A 17,432-nucleotide genomic window follows, 5' to 3' on the forward strand; every position below is an offset into this window, starting at 1 on the left:
GGCGAGGTTTGGTTGGAAGAGAAAAGAAATAGGCAGTGGATGGCTAACTTAAAGATAGAAACTCAATGAAGGCAACTTGTCCCAATGTTAGAACCGATCCTGAAAACTACAGTTATAGATCTGGATACACATTTAAAGCAGCCAGGCAGGGAGGCAGTGGCACTGGTCCAACAGCTAGGGGCATTGTATTACTGGAGGGGGTAGAGAGCAGCCCAACTCAAAATTGCAGGATGAGATGCATCCCGTTCTCAGATCACAAGCCAGCAGCAGGAACAGTTACTTCATCTATGAGCATTGGGCTAAATCTAATTCTAATCTCTAGTTCAAGTAGAGGCCTTGCAATCAATGGGACTAATATCAGTATAGACTAACAAGTCTCGTTCATTTTACTGGATGTACCATAGTGAGAATTAAAACTGCAGCTAGCTCTAGGAAGCTGCTTAATACCACTACTCCCTCATCAAACATAGTTCAGACCAACGTGGAATACTCTTCAATTCTTGGGCAAAGGTTTTTCTTGTTGCATCCTACCTCTGGAGATCTCAGGGATTTAACCAGGGACCTCCTCCAGATAATTTTCTTGGCCACTGAACTATCTCGAGCCTTCTTGTACCTGACTATAAACTGGAATCCAAGCCCTAGCCCGCAAAGTAAATATCTGAGTAGTTGTTGCCCACCTTAGCATCCACCCCAACCACCATCAGGCAAAAAGGGAAAGCCTCAAAGGTAGAACCTCAAATGTGGAAGGTCCTCTTCTGTTGACCAGGCAAGAATAGATAAAAATTTGTAACATTTCGGTCCCCTCTTAGTCTTGAGGAACAATTTGGTTGTCTCTATGATTACACAACACACAAATACGTACCAGAGACTGTGAAACAACTATTGCAGTAGCTTGGCTTCAGACTAACTTAGCATTGAAGATTCCCTGAAATCGATGGGATAAAGTTAGTTATGACTTCTTTCACAGTTAGTTATTATTTCAGTGGGAGCCCGGTTCAAGTCAGGTATCCAACCCAGCCTATATTGCATCGTCTGCTAAGGCTTGCACATTCGTATAGCGCTCTTCTCTCTCTGTAAAGCTGTTCTTCTCAACGTTCTGACAGGTGGCGAACACATGACAGCGAACCGTCCCACTGGGACTGTGCACCTCCATGCCTGCAGACTTTGTAAATACTGATCAGCAGAAATATACATCAGCCATGACATCTGAACACATTTACCCAACAGAGTTCCAGCTGTATGTGTGAGGCTAATATTCACCCCCTCAGCCCCAGAGAATATTCAATGGGATCCTGGGAAAGAGAAGGTTCTGGGCTCCCCATCAAAGAACTATTTTTGAATGTCGATCTGAGAATCTCTATCTCCAGCAGGCAGATACATGAAATCCAGTATCCACCTTTGCCTCTGGCTCCTGGAAGGAACCAAGGCTCTTCTCTCCAAAATTCCTTCAGACATCTGGCTGCTGGGGGAAAAAAAGGCAAAGGAGAGCTTTTTTTTCCATCCTCCACCATCTGGCCCAAAGGGATATGTGTACTCTGCATGCATTTTTTTTTTAAAAAGCATGGCAGGGAAACCATGGTAACCAACCACCACCACCACAAAAATCAAATTCTACACCTAAAGCTGGTCTGCCGTTTGGAGAGGTAAGGCCTTACCATGAAGCAGAGAGAGGAGACAGCCTTATGGGGCATATATATTGCATGGCTTATGCTTCCCACCTCTGAACTAAGGTGGCGCCCTGATGAGGAAAATTTACTTTTGTACACAACAATCCCCTGGCAACAAGCATTCTCACTGTCTTCCTTTCTCACGCCACAAAGAATACCTCTTCTATTGGTGAAGAGGTATACTTAAAACACATAGGGATATATCTTAAAGGTGTATGCTTTTTGTTTGCTTTTTTTGCTTCAGAACTACTCATCATGCACACATGCTAATCAGCGGCATAAAGACAATCTTCCTCATTTAATTGATCAACCATGTGCCAGCCCATTTGTTTGTTGAATTATTTACAATTTTTAGATGGGTGGGGGTGGAGGGGAATACACCATTTGATTTTCTGCCTCAGGCACCAAAACTTCTTGGGCCGTCATTGTCTACAATGTGTATAAATTATGGAAATTCAACTCATTTGCACCCTTTTGCATAATTTATTCCTCTCGCCCCCATTAAGCAATGAATGGGACAAGGGCAGAGTCCAGGCACAGAAGAGAGCACCTCTTTCCAACCCACCTAATTGAGGAGGCAATATTTTAATATTTATTGCATTAAATCTCCCCAAACTGACTGCATCAAAAAAATTTAAAAAATGATCATGGCCACTGGTCCCATCACCTCCTGGCAAACAGAAGGGGAAGATATGGAGGCGGTGACAGATTTTACTTTCTTGGGCTCCATGAGTATTGCAGATGGGGACAGCAGCCACGAAATTAAAAGATGCCTGCTTCTTGGGAGGGAAGCGGTGACAAACCTAGACAGCATCTTAAAAAGCACAGACATCACCTTGCCAACAAAGGTCCACATAGTCAAAGCTATGGTTTTTCCAGCAGCGATGTATGGAAGTGAGAACTGGGCCATAAAGAAGGGTGACCGCCAAAGAATTGATGCTTTTGAATTATGGTGCTGGGGAAGACTCTTGAGAGTCCCCTGGACTGCAAGGAGAACAAACCTATCCATTCTGAAGGAAATCAAGCCAGAGTGCTTACTGGAAGGACAGATCCTGAAGATGAGGCTCCAATACTTTGGCCATCTCATGAGAAGAGAAGACTCCCTGGAAAAGACCCTGATGTTGGGAAAGTGTGAAGGCAAGAGGAGAAGGGGACGACAGAGGACGAGATGGTTAGACAGTGTCATCGAAGTGACCAACATGGATTTGATCCAACTCCGGGAGGCAGTGGAAGAGAGGAGGGCCTGGCGTGCTCTGGTCCATGGGGTCACAAAGAGTCGGACACAACTTAACAACAACAAACTGACTGCAACTCACTTCAGAGCAGACCTGAACAGAGACACACATTTCCACTTTTGGAACTTTGCCATGTGTTCTTCAGTAATCCTGCAGCTCCTGTCATAAACTGCATTTTTCCTGACCTTGCACAGATTATGCCACAGCACCGCACCCAGCGCTCCCTGTCCGTACCACAGTAACTAACCCAATACGTTTTTCAACAAATAGCCTTACGAAAGATTCATTCCAGTTGACAGTATGTGCCAGCCATCAGTGGATTAACTTCTGAGCATGAGACCGGAAGTGACAGGGCCCTCTTCTAAGGTTGAGTGACAAGACTTGGAAGAGAAAAGGAAAAGTCCTGAATAACATGGGGCAGGAAACACAAGAGAAACACAGAATGCAGAAGAGAAGTAGATTACTGTCAGGGCCATGTATCTATACAGCTCAACACAACCTCACAAGGGCTCAATTAGAGTTTGGAACAAATTAAGTTACAGAAAACACCAGTTACAATACCTCTAACTAGTTACTTTAGGTAACAAATAATGCATCTCATAGTTATAAAGTTGCATTTCAGGTTTATCAATACCTAAATAATTATGTATAAATAAGCAACTCTTTGCTACTTTTAAAAGTTACCATTACAGGAACTTTGATGTACTTTCAGAGAAATTTTTTCAGGTTTGATGTCATGTTTTATATCAAAACAAGAGATTTTGGTTTTGCCTTTTGCCTTTTTATAAATATTTTTAGTAACGGAACCTACCACTAGGGGGAAACAGAAAGAATGTATCTATATTGTTCTGACCTGCTGGTAAGAACAATGCTAACATCATGCAAACAACTTGCCTTTCTAGTGCCATTATATTGATAACATCAACCAGCTGAATGAGAATGAGCAACACAAAAAAACACAACAAGTTCCCTTTGAAATGCAGTGTTCAGAAGTCTGTGTTCAATACAGTGGGGAATTAAGTATACTTAATAATAGTTACTTTCCAAAAGTAACTTTCTAAAAGTAACTATTTCCAAAAGTAACTATTTCTAGTACTTATTTAGATTGGCTTAGAAGTCTATATAATACATCTGATGAAGGTGCAAACGCCAGAGGAGTGATGCAGTATGGTTTCCTCTCTGTGTGTTCATTCCTATATACACATACATGATATGTGGAAGTGCACACATTACATTAAGCTGAAGATGCTTTCAAGCCACATCCTTTAACATAGAAAGCCTCTCTCTCATACCGACTGCTGTTTTAAGAAAAGTACTCTGGACATGCCAAGGGGTACATTTTCCGTTTCAAGCTAGGTGGCTGTGCATCTATCAAGTGGCAGAGCTGTGTTTGTAGTTTACGAATAGTCCTATGTCACAGAACACATTATCCAGGGTCATTGGGCTACTGGCTACTGTCACGGACATGCTAACTGCAATACATCATTTTTTCCCTTCTCTATGTGCACAAGTTACTGCATGCTGGTTAACAACTAAATGCAGTCGGGAGACTTTATGACCTGGTGAAATGAGTTTTCCCCCATCCTCGGCTATTATCTCAGCACATTTCAAAGACCTTGTATTCTATTCTCGATCATCCCTCCAGGAGGTTGTCAGAAGGAGGAATATTTGCCATGGTCAATTCTCTCCCGCGTGGAGCTTCCAGACTCAGCAATGGAAAAGGCTTGAATAAAATCAGTTTTTAAGAAACACACTCCAGTCCCCAAATGCCAACTAACACTAACGGCTAAGTAGCTCCTGGAACAGTTGGTTATTCTGAGTTTATTAATCCCGGAATGAAGTAAAAACCCATCTGAAGCCCTTGAATCAAGGATGTGCAAATCCCCCATGACCAGGGAAATCCAAATCTTCTTCCCACTTCGGCAGATGTTTATCGAAATATATCAGAAGGGATTCAGAATGTTAACCCATTAACCGCCAACAAGCAAACTCCAGCCCCATCTGAAACTGGAAGAGAACATGCTCAGGGCTAAACAGCCTGGCAGCCTGTAAACCGTAAGGCTCTTAAAACTGAAGGGTGAGGGCCATTGCTAAGCCATCATTTATTTATTCAACCAAGTCCCGGGACAGCCGGGTGGATTCTGCGCTTTTATCATTTGCTTTGATTTATCCAATGGCTTGTCTTAGTGGTGGCGCTGTGGGCTGAACCGCAGAAGCCTGTGCTGCAGGGTCAGAAGACCAAGCAGTCGTAAGATCGAATCCACGCGACGGAGTGAGCGCCCATCGCTTGTCCCAGCTCCCGCCAACCTAGCGGTTCGAAAGCATGCAAATGCGAGTAGATAAATAGGTACCACCTCGGTAGGAAGGTAACAGCATTCCGTGTCTAAGTCGCACTGGCCATGTGACCACGGAAGATTGTCTTCGGACAAAACGCTGGCTCTATGGCTTGGAAACGGGGATGAGCACCACCCCCTAGAGTCGAACACGACTGGACAAAAATTGCCAAGGGGAACCTTTACCTTTACCTTGTCTTAGTGACATAGCCTAAATGATTTTTTTCTCTGTGTCTTCTTTTAAGAAGCCTTGATTGCCAACTTGAGTGAAAAGGGGATGCACAGAAGTTTTTAAAAAAGGAAGAAAATCGCACCCTGTAAGGAAGCCTCCCAAGCCCACTCGCCTTTCAACATCTCATTATAACCAAGAATGGAATTTCAGCAACTTATTCCATGACAAAGGAAGCACACAGTTACTCATTACCAGCCAGCCTGCCTTGCATTGCCCTCCCCTCCCCATGTAAATTTCAATTTGTTTGCTGCTTCAGCTTTCAGGGTTGAACAGCCATTTCACATTCTGGTCCTGCCCCGACTGTTGCTATAGACATCCTCCTGAAAAGGGGTGCCTTGAAAAACAGATAATCTGTCTTGATCCTAACAAGGCAAAGAATGGGCAGAAAACCCACATTTTAAAAAGAGAGAGAGAGAGAAAGAGAGAGAGAAAAGGAGAAAGCTGCAACAAACCCATTTTCTTTTCTTTGAGTGTCCTTTTGCTGAGCCCTGGGGATTCAGTTGTAAATCTGCCTTCCCTGAGATTGCAGGAGGCTCAACTGAAGAGAAAGAGGATTTCCAAGAGCTGCTCTCCCCCTCCAAAAAGAAAAGAAAAAAGAAAAGAGAGAGAGAGAGAGAGAGAGAGAGAGAGAGAGAGAGAGAGAGAGAGAAGGGTAAAAAAAAAAGCCCAATGTGCTCTGGAGCCCTTTCCAAATGGCTTCTATCCTCTTAGGGGTTTAAAACCTTTCCTTTACCAACAACCAGAACATATCAGAGAGGTGGCCAAAGATTACGGGCAGTGTTGTTGAGTGACTATCTTGGTTTTACCAAGAATGGCAAGCGAATGGCACTGGTTCATTATTGAAAACATCCACACCAAGTAGAGTGTTTCCTTGCCAGATTCTGGGACAGATTGTTTTCACTAAAAAAAACAACAACACTCTGATTAAGACAAAATCAATCGCACTGCCTGGGTGGTGGAGTGGTTAGTGTCTCATGCCATGGCTTGGGAGACTGAAGCATTAAGTCCCCAATGAGCCAAGAAACTCACTGGCTGACCTCGGCTTGGGTCAGTCATTCTCTTCCTTTGGCTGCACGCCAGAGGTCCCTCCCTGCAAACACAACTCATCTCAACACGAGAGTTTTCCAGGCTGCAGACCTGTTCTCAGCTTCATGTGTTGCCTTCGCAGGCTGCAAACCAGACCTTCCTGGATGGCGGCAGCTTCCCAGATTACACATTTGAGGTCCTCTCCATTCCGTAGTTTCCTAAGCTCCAAACTACGTAGAGCAGGGGTGTCCAACCTTTCACCTTCCCTGGGCCACATTAAAAGATGAAAATTTGGTTTGGGCCGCATGGGGGGGGCAGCCCTAGCCTTCCTCCGCAGCCCCGCTCCAAGGGCGCTTACTGGCAGCTGCGATCTCAGAGAGCAGAGGCTGCCAGCTTCGACTCCAGTGGCTTTATGTGGCTGGGAGGGGGTCCACCTATTGACAGGGACGGCTCAATGCAGTCATGCAGCCCCCCTGTCCCCTCCCCTCCCGTTCCTTCCTCGTTCCCTCTCTCTCCCTCTACTGTTGTGACATGTCCCGGCCACATTGCAGCCGCAAGCGCCGGCAGTGTAACTTGAAACTTTGGAATTTCTTTAAAAATAAAAAATTGCACTGGGCCGCATTATGAGCTTACCTGGGCCTCATGCGGCCCTTGGGCCGCAGGTTGGACAAGCCTGACGTAGAGCTTCCCAGCCTGCAAACCAGTGCCTAGCCTGATGCAACAACTTCCTATACTACAAATCAGAGCTTCCTGGACTGCAAACCTAAGCTTCTTGGATTGTGACAGCAGCAAACAGCAACTCAGATCCATGTAACAGCTTTTGGAGAGAGAGAGAGTGAGAGAGACAGACAGAAAGACAGACAGACAGACAGACAGACCAAGAATCTTAGGAGCTTGAAGAGAAGATTTAGAACTAGTTATATATCCTCTTTGATAGGATCACTGCTAGGAAAACTATCCCAGGTCTCACAATAACTACTGTACAGCTAAATCCAGAAGGATCAGGAGAGCTTCGGGGGTGACAGAGGATGTTTCTGCCCTTGCCAATCAAAACAATACAACAAAGCAAAAAGTGAACAATTTGTTTCTTGAGCTTTGGCTCCACGATATATCACCACGTCTGATCCATACAAACTCCAGCCTCAAAAGCCACAGACTCTCAGTACAGCTGCCCTTAGAATAAGTGGATCCCATCCCCGTGTAAAGGATCTCATACCAAAATATTTACTCTTCTGTATCTAGCCATATAATACTATTTCGAGAAGAGCTCATCAATGTTTTTTTTTTAAACTACAGTTCCCAGAATCCTCCAGTGCACGTGCTGGCTCTGGGATTCTGGGACTTGTAGTCTTAAAAAGCCACTTTTCTGAGCTCTGATCCAGTGTCAAAGCTGGGCAGCCAACAGCAACATATCTTTGAATTTCTTTCTGGGCTTCCAACTGCAGTAAGTAAGTTTGTGGGGAATGTGAGTGACCCAGAAGATGGTCGGGAGATGCTAATTATATTGGCTCCTACTGTTCAAACTGGAAAAACGCTCTCCCCCTCTCCTTGCTGCTTCCCTATAATTACAGACATGGCTAGACAGGCAGAAACGCCATCCAAAATGGGGCAAAGCTGAATTTCATTTTGTATCTATATATCAATGCTTCCCTGTGGTGAAGCTTAAAAACAATCTGTCCCAGAATCTGGCAAGGAAGCTCTCTACTTGGTTTGGATGTTTTCAATAATGAAGCAGTGTTTGGCAGTAAAGGCTATTAAGGCTGGGCTGAGACAAGCCACCTCCTAAATTAGAACAGAGCTAAATATTATGGCAGGAGTTGGGTACCCTCTGGAACTGAATACAGACCTCTTGAGATCTCGATCTAGTTGTCTTTCATAGATGCCATTATACACCTGTAAGACTGGCAAAAATGTCAGAGGGAAACAGCAATATCTGTTGGAAGTGTAAAAAAAATGCAGGAACTTATTATCATATGTGGTGGTCATGCGGAAAAGTCAAAAATGATTGGACACAAGTGTGGGAAACAGTGAAAAGAATTACTCAGCAGAAATTAGATATAAAACCTGAAATGGCATTACTGAATATTATGCCAGGAATTAATGATGAAAAAAAATGAAATATTGTCTAATGTACATACTCACAGCAGTCAGATTACTCTGGGCCCAAAAATGGAAAAGCGAAGAAACGCCAACGACAGAAGAGTTGTTGTAGAAGCTATGGGACATAGCAGAACTGGACATACTATCCGAAGCACTACGGGAACAATCAAGAGACTATGCAAAACAAAGCTGGAAACTAATATACTCTTGGGCCCAGAAGAGGACAGGAGTGTAGGGCAAATCTGACTATATATGTATAGGTATTCTGTACACACTGGGAACCCGGCCCGGGGGGAACGGAGGGTCAACGAAGCTGGAGTCTCTGACTCCAAAGGGGGGAGGGCTAGTTTAGTAGATTGGTATTCTTTGTGTATGTGTGTGTGTGTGTGTGTGCGCGCTGATGTCTTAGTTGTATGTCTAGTAGTATATTAATAAAAAAAGAATGACAGCATTATGAGCACAAATAAAAAAAAGATCTTGATCTAGTTGTCTGGGGTTCCTCAAAGGCCACAAAACGCTTCCCTTTATACCATCACTTGGTCATTGGTTTCCCAGCTTCTGTGCAGGGTTTCCCCATACAGTCATGCCCCGCTTAACGATTGCCTTGCTTAACGAGGAAATCGCTTTACGATGAGGTTTTTGCTATCGCAATTGCGATCGCAAAAAGACGGTCTAAATGGGGGAATTTTGCTTAGCGATGGTCAGTTCCCTGCTTCGGGAACCTATTTTCGCTTTACAACGATCCAAAACAGCTGATCGTCGGGTTTCAAAATGGCCGCCTGCTGAAGAAAATGGCCCCCCACTGTGCTTAGGGATGGATTCCTTGCTGCACAGGCACCGAAAATGGCCACCCCATGGAGGATCTTCGCTGAATGGTGAGTTTTCAGTCCATTGGAACGCATTAACTGGGTTTTAATGTGTTTCAATGGGCTTTTTTATTTCGTTTGACGATGTTTTCGCTCTACAGTGATTTCGCTGGAACAAATTAACAGCGTCAAGTGAGGCAGCACTGTATTCTAAAAGGCTGAAATGCCACTTCAAGCTTGCAGCAGGAACATCAAGTTAAAATATGCTGGGTTTTTTGGCCCTGACCTTTTCCATTTGACCCCACCTACCACGTGACTGTCTGGTCCCTGAGAAATTCTGTAGATGTGAATATGACCCTCAAGCTGAAAGAGGTTCCCGACCTTATGTTAGGGACCTTAAGAAGGAACCTCATAATTAGATTAGAGTTTGCTAGATTCATTACGTTGTTCAACATCATTATTGGAGACATTATTCAATTCACCATTCATGGGTAAAAATCATATCTATTTTGAGATTTTGCATTCATTAGGAGAGAACACACACACACACACACACACAAACACACACACACACTTCTGCCCCTGGCTGATTTTGGCAGCAGGTTCCGGCACCCTTCATTTTCTTTCTTTTTAAAAAATAACGTTTTATTAGTGTTTCACTATATCTATATTGTGCTTGTTAAACATCATGTCACATGGCTTTGCTTATAATTATCTATTTCCGCATCTTGGTGATTTAATCCCTTCTCTGATATTCTAGCCATTTGTAGAACAAACTCCACGTATTAAAGTATTCTGAATTTTCTTTCTCAGTCTCAGTGTGTTTCTATCCATTTCTTCACAATCTAAATTATCCTTAATAATATCTTCTTCTGTTGGTATTTCTTCGTTTTTCCAATGTTGTGCAAATACAATCCTAGCTGCTGTCACAATATGCAATGTTAGGTAAACCTATTGTTTATCAAAGTCTTCTGTAAAATACCTAATGAAAACAGTTCTGGTTTAAAATCTATACATTTTTAAGCATTTTATCCAACCATGTGTGTATTTTACTCCATTTTTTGTTTGCTTTTTCACATGTCCACCATAGATGATAATAGTACCTACTTTTTGTTCACATTTCCAACATTTATTAGACATATTTGGAAACATTTTTGCAATTCTGGCAGTTGGTAAGTGCCATCTATAAAAGATTTTATAAAGATTTTCTTTTTATGAAGTCACCACTGTTATTTTACAATTTCTATTCCACAATTCCTGCCATTTCTCCAGTCCAATATTGTGGTCAAACTTTTAAGCCCATTGTACCATTGTTTCTTTCACCAGTTCATCTTCCATTTTCCGATTCAAAAGCAGGTTATATAGCTTTTAAATTAGTTTATCGTCTAAGGTTAGCAATATTTGTTCAAGCAGTATTTGTTCTTTATAAAAGCTACTGTATCTTTAACATTTTTTCGTATCTCGATTGAATCTGCACTAATGGGCACTATGACAAGCCTACTCCCTGAGCAATAAGATCTTGTTTTGGTTTCAATTTCCCTTCTGGATCTAGTATACCATTATAGCATAAAATTTCTTCAAAGTTCCTGAGATTTTGGGTTCAGAAATGCTTCCATAGGCGAAAGCCACCTAGGTATTTTTATGTACATTTTCTTTTTTATGTTTTCCCATATTATCAATAGCGAGTTTCTAATATAATGATTGTGAAAGTATCTATGGGTTTTGGCTTTCTCATACCATAGAAAAACATGCCAGCCCAATTGTAGAGCATGCCCTTCTAGACAGAGCAGTCTTTTATTCCTCAAAATGATCCATTCTTTAAGCCAGACTAGAATACCTGCTTGGTAGTCCGAATCCTCCTATTTCTTTAGATTCTTGGAGCATTTTCAGTTTAATTCTTACCTTCTTCCCTTGCCAAATAAACTTTAATGCACCCTTCATTTTCTTTTCTCACATTGTCTTGACTATTGCATTCTTTCAGGACTCCTGCTATCAGGTAAAGGTAAGTGACAACTGGCAGAGTGCAAATTCATATCCATTTGTTGCTCATGATAGTGTCCCTAGAAGGACGGCAATGGGACTAAATAGGGCTAAGCAGAAACCCCCCAAAAAACAAAGGCGTAAAAAAGCAAAGCATGCTGCTTACATACTGTCCCATAGTACTTAAAACACTCTCTGGGTGGTTTACAATATACTTATGTAGGCTGCACATTCCCCAACCCCTCCAGTAAGTGGAGGGACAGAAGGCCGAGTGAACCTTGAACCAGCTACCTGGGATTGAACCCAGGTTGTAAGTAGAGTTTGGGCTGCAGTACTGCAGTTTAGCCACTGTGGCATGAGGCTCTCCCACAGGGAAAATGCTGAACACAGTGGCAAAGTTTTATGTGAGCCATCTCTTATCTGCTTTACCATCCCATCTTGGAAAATTATTCTTTTGTTTTAAATGTAACTCAATCCTGTAACTCATTATATTGTTCCAGAAGACATACACTGCTATTACTCATACAAGGATTATTGTTTTGTTTTTAAATAGTGCACCAAGATACTCATTATTACATCTTTTTTTCAGGGGGAAAAGCATTAGCATTGATAAAGGATGGCATATACTTGAAAAGCTTCTGCAAAAATGTCCAACGTGCCCTTTAAAGATAGCTTTAAAAATTAACTAGCAGCCATTACTCACACCAGTGGAGAACAGCTTCCCCGCTCATTAAATTCCTTTTGAAATATAACTTCCTGATTTAACTGATTGTGCCCATTGTTACTTATTACAACTGCACAACAGGTAGCTGCAATTACTTTCACTGAGTTACTGCCAAATGTGGTTCACCAGGAAAATCAGAAGCCCGCAATAGGACTTTCATCTTTGAAAAGTTACAAACTCATGTTGTGTCATGCTTAGACGGTGCCAAGCCCAGAGATGGGGAATTGGGGGGAGGCAGGGAGGGGGGGGGAAGGCTGATCTTCAGTCTTTCTGGAGCAACATCTAAATCACGATTCATGTGACCCTTCTGTGAGCACACAACTAACTACCTTTCAAGTTTTTTATTTTGCTGAGCTTTGTCTGCTGAAGCCTAACAAAGCAGACTGCCAACTCTGTACACACAAGAGACAAGACCCCCTTACACTAGAAAGAGAAAAGAGAATGGCTGAGCCCTCTCTCTGAAATTCAAGATCAATTAAGGACACTGCCCTTAACGAAACAAAAAGGAAGGGGGCGCAGGGCTTGAAAAACTCCGCCGAGCTTTTGTCTGGGTGGAAACAAAAAGGATTTGTTCCAAAAACACACGTAAATCATCATCCCCCTACCGCTTGACTGGCTGAATGGCTTTCTAGAATGGCTCTTCTTATAACACTCGGGGGGTGTATCAAGTATTTTACAGTTCTCATGTCATTGATCTGAACGAAAACACTGAAGAAGGCTACGGTGACAACTTTCCTGCGCCACTCGCTTATGTCTGTCTGAGCAGGGACCAGAACTTTTGTTCATGTGAATGTGGACCGTTTTCCTCTGTTTTAACACTCCCAATATGCATCCACTAAAAGCAAAGGTAGGAAAGGAGATGGATTTGGCAATCATCATTTAAGCCCTCTCCCCAGCCTCATTCCCCCTGGCTCTCACCCCACGAGTAGCTTTCTTTAAGACTCAGGCTGTCAATTGCCCGTCCCAGAGGTAAAGAGCCAAACCACATCTGAGGGTAACAAGAGAGAAAACAGGTTAGTGGAGGAAAGGCCTCAGCCAGACACTACTTGCTTCTTCTCCAGAACTCCCTCCCCCACCAACACCAAGGAAAGAGCCTGGTAATAACTAGTTACAAACAACTAACTACTTTTATTGAGTGGCTTTTTGCGACCATTAAGACGTAGCTACGAGCATATCTGTACTAGACATTTTAGCTGCCGTGATTCTCTATACCAGAGTCTTGGGAGTGGTAGTTTGCATATATATCTAGAATTCTACACTTGTCGTTTCAGAGGCTGTTTACTACAGCTCTCTCACAAAGCTAGGCACCTCATCAAACTACAGTTCCCAATACTCCACACCATGGAGCCCTCCACCAATGAACGTTGCCTCCAACTGATCAAAAGGAAGCGAAGGAGGAGAGGAGCAGAAAGCATAACAGTTCAGGGAAAAGTGCAGAATGTTTCCCTATATATAAAACTGCTAAGATAATGCCCTCCAAAGTCTTAATTCATCAAATCCTCTCTGCATAAACATAGTTTGTGATCTGCTGGGCAAGCCGTGCCCACAGCATGCACAGAAGCAAGAACTACCCACGCAGACTTAAGTTCCCAACCTGCAGACCAAAGGAGGTGGCTGTGTGGACCAAATGAACTAAAAAGGCCATATAGGGGGAAATGTTTGTTCAGCCCCCCCAAAAAAACATTCTACTTCCATTCATTAGGCAAGACATTCTAAAAGGAAGCAGGGATACAGGGAAGAGAAAAGGATGCAAGTGATGTGATCCTGAAATCATGCTGTCCACAGAGTGTCTTGAGATACCACGGAGGGGAATAATTCTGCAAGCATTCAAATGAAGATCTTGCACAGAGGTTCAGAACAAGCATCCACCATGCACATTCCCCCGTCCTATTTAAATGGCCCTTGAGGACACCACCACCACTGAAATGTATTTTAAAATATAAGCAAAACAAGGAGAGCTGTATTCTGGGAAGTGTGATTCTCCTATAAAACACCCTTGCTTTATCAAAAAAAGAAAAAGAAAAAAAGAATAAAGTGGGGGCTGAGTTGAATTTTACTCATTTCTAGTTTTGTTTTGTTGCAAGGTTTGTCCCCAGTGAAGGAATGTAACCTGTGATGGGCCCCAAGGACAGAAAATCAGCTTCCAGATACACCGAAGCTGCCTATCCCTGCTTTAGCAAATAAAGTGATGGTCTGAGGTTTCCATCAAAGAAAACTCAGGATGCTCTGAGAATGAAGAAGGCAGAAAGGGTTGACCTTCCATTTTTTGAGGGTGTGTATCCGTGGAATGTAAGATCCAATTGCAAACTTAAAAACCCTCTAATCTCTTTTTATAGGTGGGGAAATAGAGAGCCATTAGGCAATCTTTACAAGAACAAATCTACAGGTAGATTTTAAATGCAAAGCAAAAGCAAAGCAAAGCGTGCTGCTTATATACCGCCCCATAGCGCTTCAAGCACTCTCTGGGCGGTTTACAAGTTAGTTATGCAGGCTACACATTGCCCCCACCCCCAAAGCGAGCTGGGTACTCATTTTACTGACCTCGGAAGGATAGAAGGCTGAGTCAACCTTGAGTAGCATTCCCTGTATTGCCTTGAAGCAGGATGAGCATCATGTGGCCCCTAAGGCAAATTTTGAAGTTTTCACACACCTGGCTCCCACAAAACGTTGGAAGGAAAAGATATAAAGGTGTCGCCCACCCTTGCTTCGGGATTGGACACAAGGACCACGTGGCCTTTTTCTTCTTCTTTCCTTCTGCATCCTCCTACACATCAACCTCCCAAACCATTTCCAGAAGTCATAAGTGACCTTTTGTTTTTTTTTTTCCCCTAGAAGGGAGCGATGTGCCAGCCCCGTGCCCCCACCAAGCAGGTCCAGGGAGGTGGGAAAAGGCCCCCTCTGACTTCCCAGGGCAGCCACCCTGCCTCAGAAAGCAGAGCCAGTCCCTGGCAGCCTGCGCTAGCAGGTCCAAGGCTAAGAGGCACTTCCTCCCATCAACAGGATCCGACCTGGGAGCTGGCCATATAAGGATCGCAACAGCTCTCCAAGATGACGCAAAGGGTAGCAGCCAGCAACTGTCAAAGAATCCAAATCCGCTGGTGCCATTTCCTTCCTCCCCCTCACCTCCCACCAGCATCATCTGCCACCATATGAAACTGAAAAGCTTGGCCTCTGCCAAACACAGAGATGTTAAAGGGAGGGAGGGTTTAAAAAAAGGGAAGGGAGAACCACTTCGCATGTGACACAGCCAAGCACTATCTGGCCTCAATTATCTAGTCAGTTTTACAGATGAGAAAGGAGGAGGTACTCAAGTATATGAATAATATTCAATTTATTCAAGGGAGGCATCAAAAGTCCGATTGACCTAAGATTCAGGTAACAAGTAAATGCACAGCACTATGTAATTTATAATAATCTCAGAACTGCAGGGCTGGAAGGGACCCTATTGACCATCAAGCCCAACCTTTGTAAAGAAGGCACACTGGGGAACTGAACTTTCATCCTCTCTGGCTCTGCAGTCAGATGCCCAAACCACTTAGCAATCCAGCCCTCTTATAATACTCTTAGAAATGCAGAGCTAGAAGGGACTCTCTAGATCATCTAGATCAGTGGTCCCCAACCTTGGGTCTCCAAATGTTCTTGGACTTCAACTCCCAGAAATCCTGGCCAGCAGAGATGGTGCTGAAGGCTTCTGGGAGCTGTAGTCCAAGAACACATGGAGGCCCAAGGTTAGGGACCACTGATCTAGTCCAACCTCTGTCAAGGAGGCACACTGGGGAATTGAATTCGTACCCTCTGACTCCATAGCCAGATACCTAAACCATTGAGCTTGGTCTATCTTTCCCAGAACTTATAGAATCATAGAATAATTGAGTTGGAAGGGATCTATAAGGCCATCAAGACCAACCCTCTGCTCAATGCAGGAATCCAAGTCAAAGTATATTTGACAAATGGTTGCCCAATATTCTTCAGAATGCATTCAGCATTGGAGTGCTCACCACCTCCCAAGGGGTTCCATTGTTGTACTGCTCTAACAGTTAAGATGTTTTTTCCTGATATTCAACTTATATCTGGCTTCCTGTAACTTGAGCCCATTATTACATATCCTACACTCTGGGATGATGAAGAACAGATCCTATCCTCTGTATGACTACCTTTCAAGTATTTGAAAAGTCCTATCCGATCTCCCCCCAGTCTTCTTTTCTCAAGGCTAAACATGCTCCCTTCTTTCCTCACAGGGCTTCAGTTTTTCTGAATTTCCCAACCACTGGACTTTCTGGCAGGGGATTCTGGGAGCTGTAGTTGAAAAAAGGAAGTTTTCCATGCTGTGAAACAAAATACGCCTGTTCTGGTCTATTACAAAACAGTTTTCTGCTGCTCTGCTTCCTATACCAAAAAGCCAGGAAATCTTCTCATAGCCAAAGGGCATGACATTGGCATTTTGATATAAGCTAGTTTTGAGTTACAGTAAGAGCTGGAAGAAACCCTATAGAACATAAACTCAAGGAGGCACAGTGGGGAATTAAACACCCAACCTCTGGATCTGAAACTAGGTACCTAAACCACCAAGCTATTGAGGAGTTTTCTCTCTATTATTCCTGAAAATGCAAATTTTCCATTTAAGTTTCCATCTCTCTACATTTTCTTTACCATTCTCATGACAGAGCTCAACATGGTGTCTAGTGGTTACAGCACTGCTCTACATCTTAAATATATTGTATTCAAGGCCCCACTCAGCCACGAAGCTCACTAAGAGATCTGGGGCCAGTCAGTATTTCTTAGTCTGACTTACCTCACAGAGATCTTGTGAAAATAAAAATGGGGAAGAAGGCTTTGTACCCGACACTGAATTCTTTGGAGAAAAGACAGGATCACGATGAAACAAACAAACGAATGAATGAAAACATATGAGGGACTTTTAAGTCTCCTGTGCAAGGAGGGAGGGATGTTTGCTCCAATACTTCCGATGCAACTGCCCACTCCGGATGACATGGAGTGGCATCAAAGACATTTGCAAGAAGATGACAGGATCAGATGTCAGCTTCAAAGAGACGAAACAGAAGAGGAAGAGCAGTTCCACTAAAAAGACAACCAGCGATAATAGTGTTTTCAAGTCTTTAGATGTCGACCAGTGGCTATCGGTTGGGTGTGTGTGTATAAGATGTCCCATTTTAAAGCCTCCAGAGTCTAAACATTTCCTGCAAGATCAACCTCTGGACCTTAATCCTGGCATTAGCATTTATGGAGCCCGGAGTCCTGCAGATCCATTGCTCAAGGCAGACTTCCCCCACCTGGTATCTTCCAAAGGTTTTGGCCGACAGCTCTCTAT

General features: G+C 43.3%; 1 protein-coding gene across 3 annotated transcripts in view; it reads right to left on the reverse strand.

Annotated features, from left to right (window-relative positions):
- Positions 1-17,432, reverse strand: part of ROBO3 (roundabout guidance receptor 3) — a 349,278-nt gene that overhangs the window by 203,492 nt on the left and 128,354 nt on the right. The window lies entirely within an intron of this gene.

Source organism: Pogona vitticeps, chromosome 8 (assembly GCF_051106095.1).
Source record: "Pogona vitticeps strain Pit_001003342236 chromosome 8, PviZW2.1, whole genome shotgun sequence".
Taxonomy (NCBI): domain Eukaryota; kingdom Metazoa; phylum Chordata; class Lepidosauria; order Squamata; family Agamidae; genus Pogona; species Pogona vitticeps.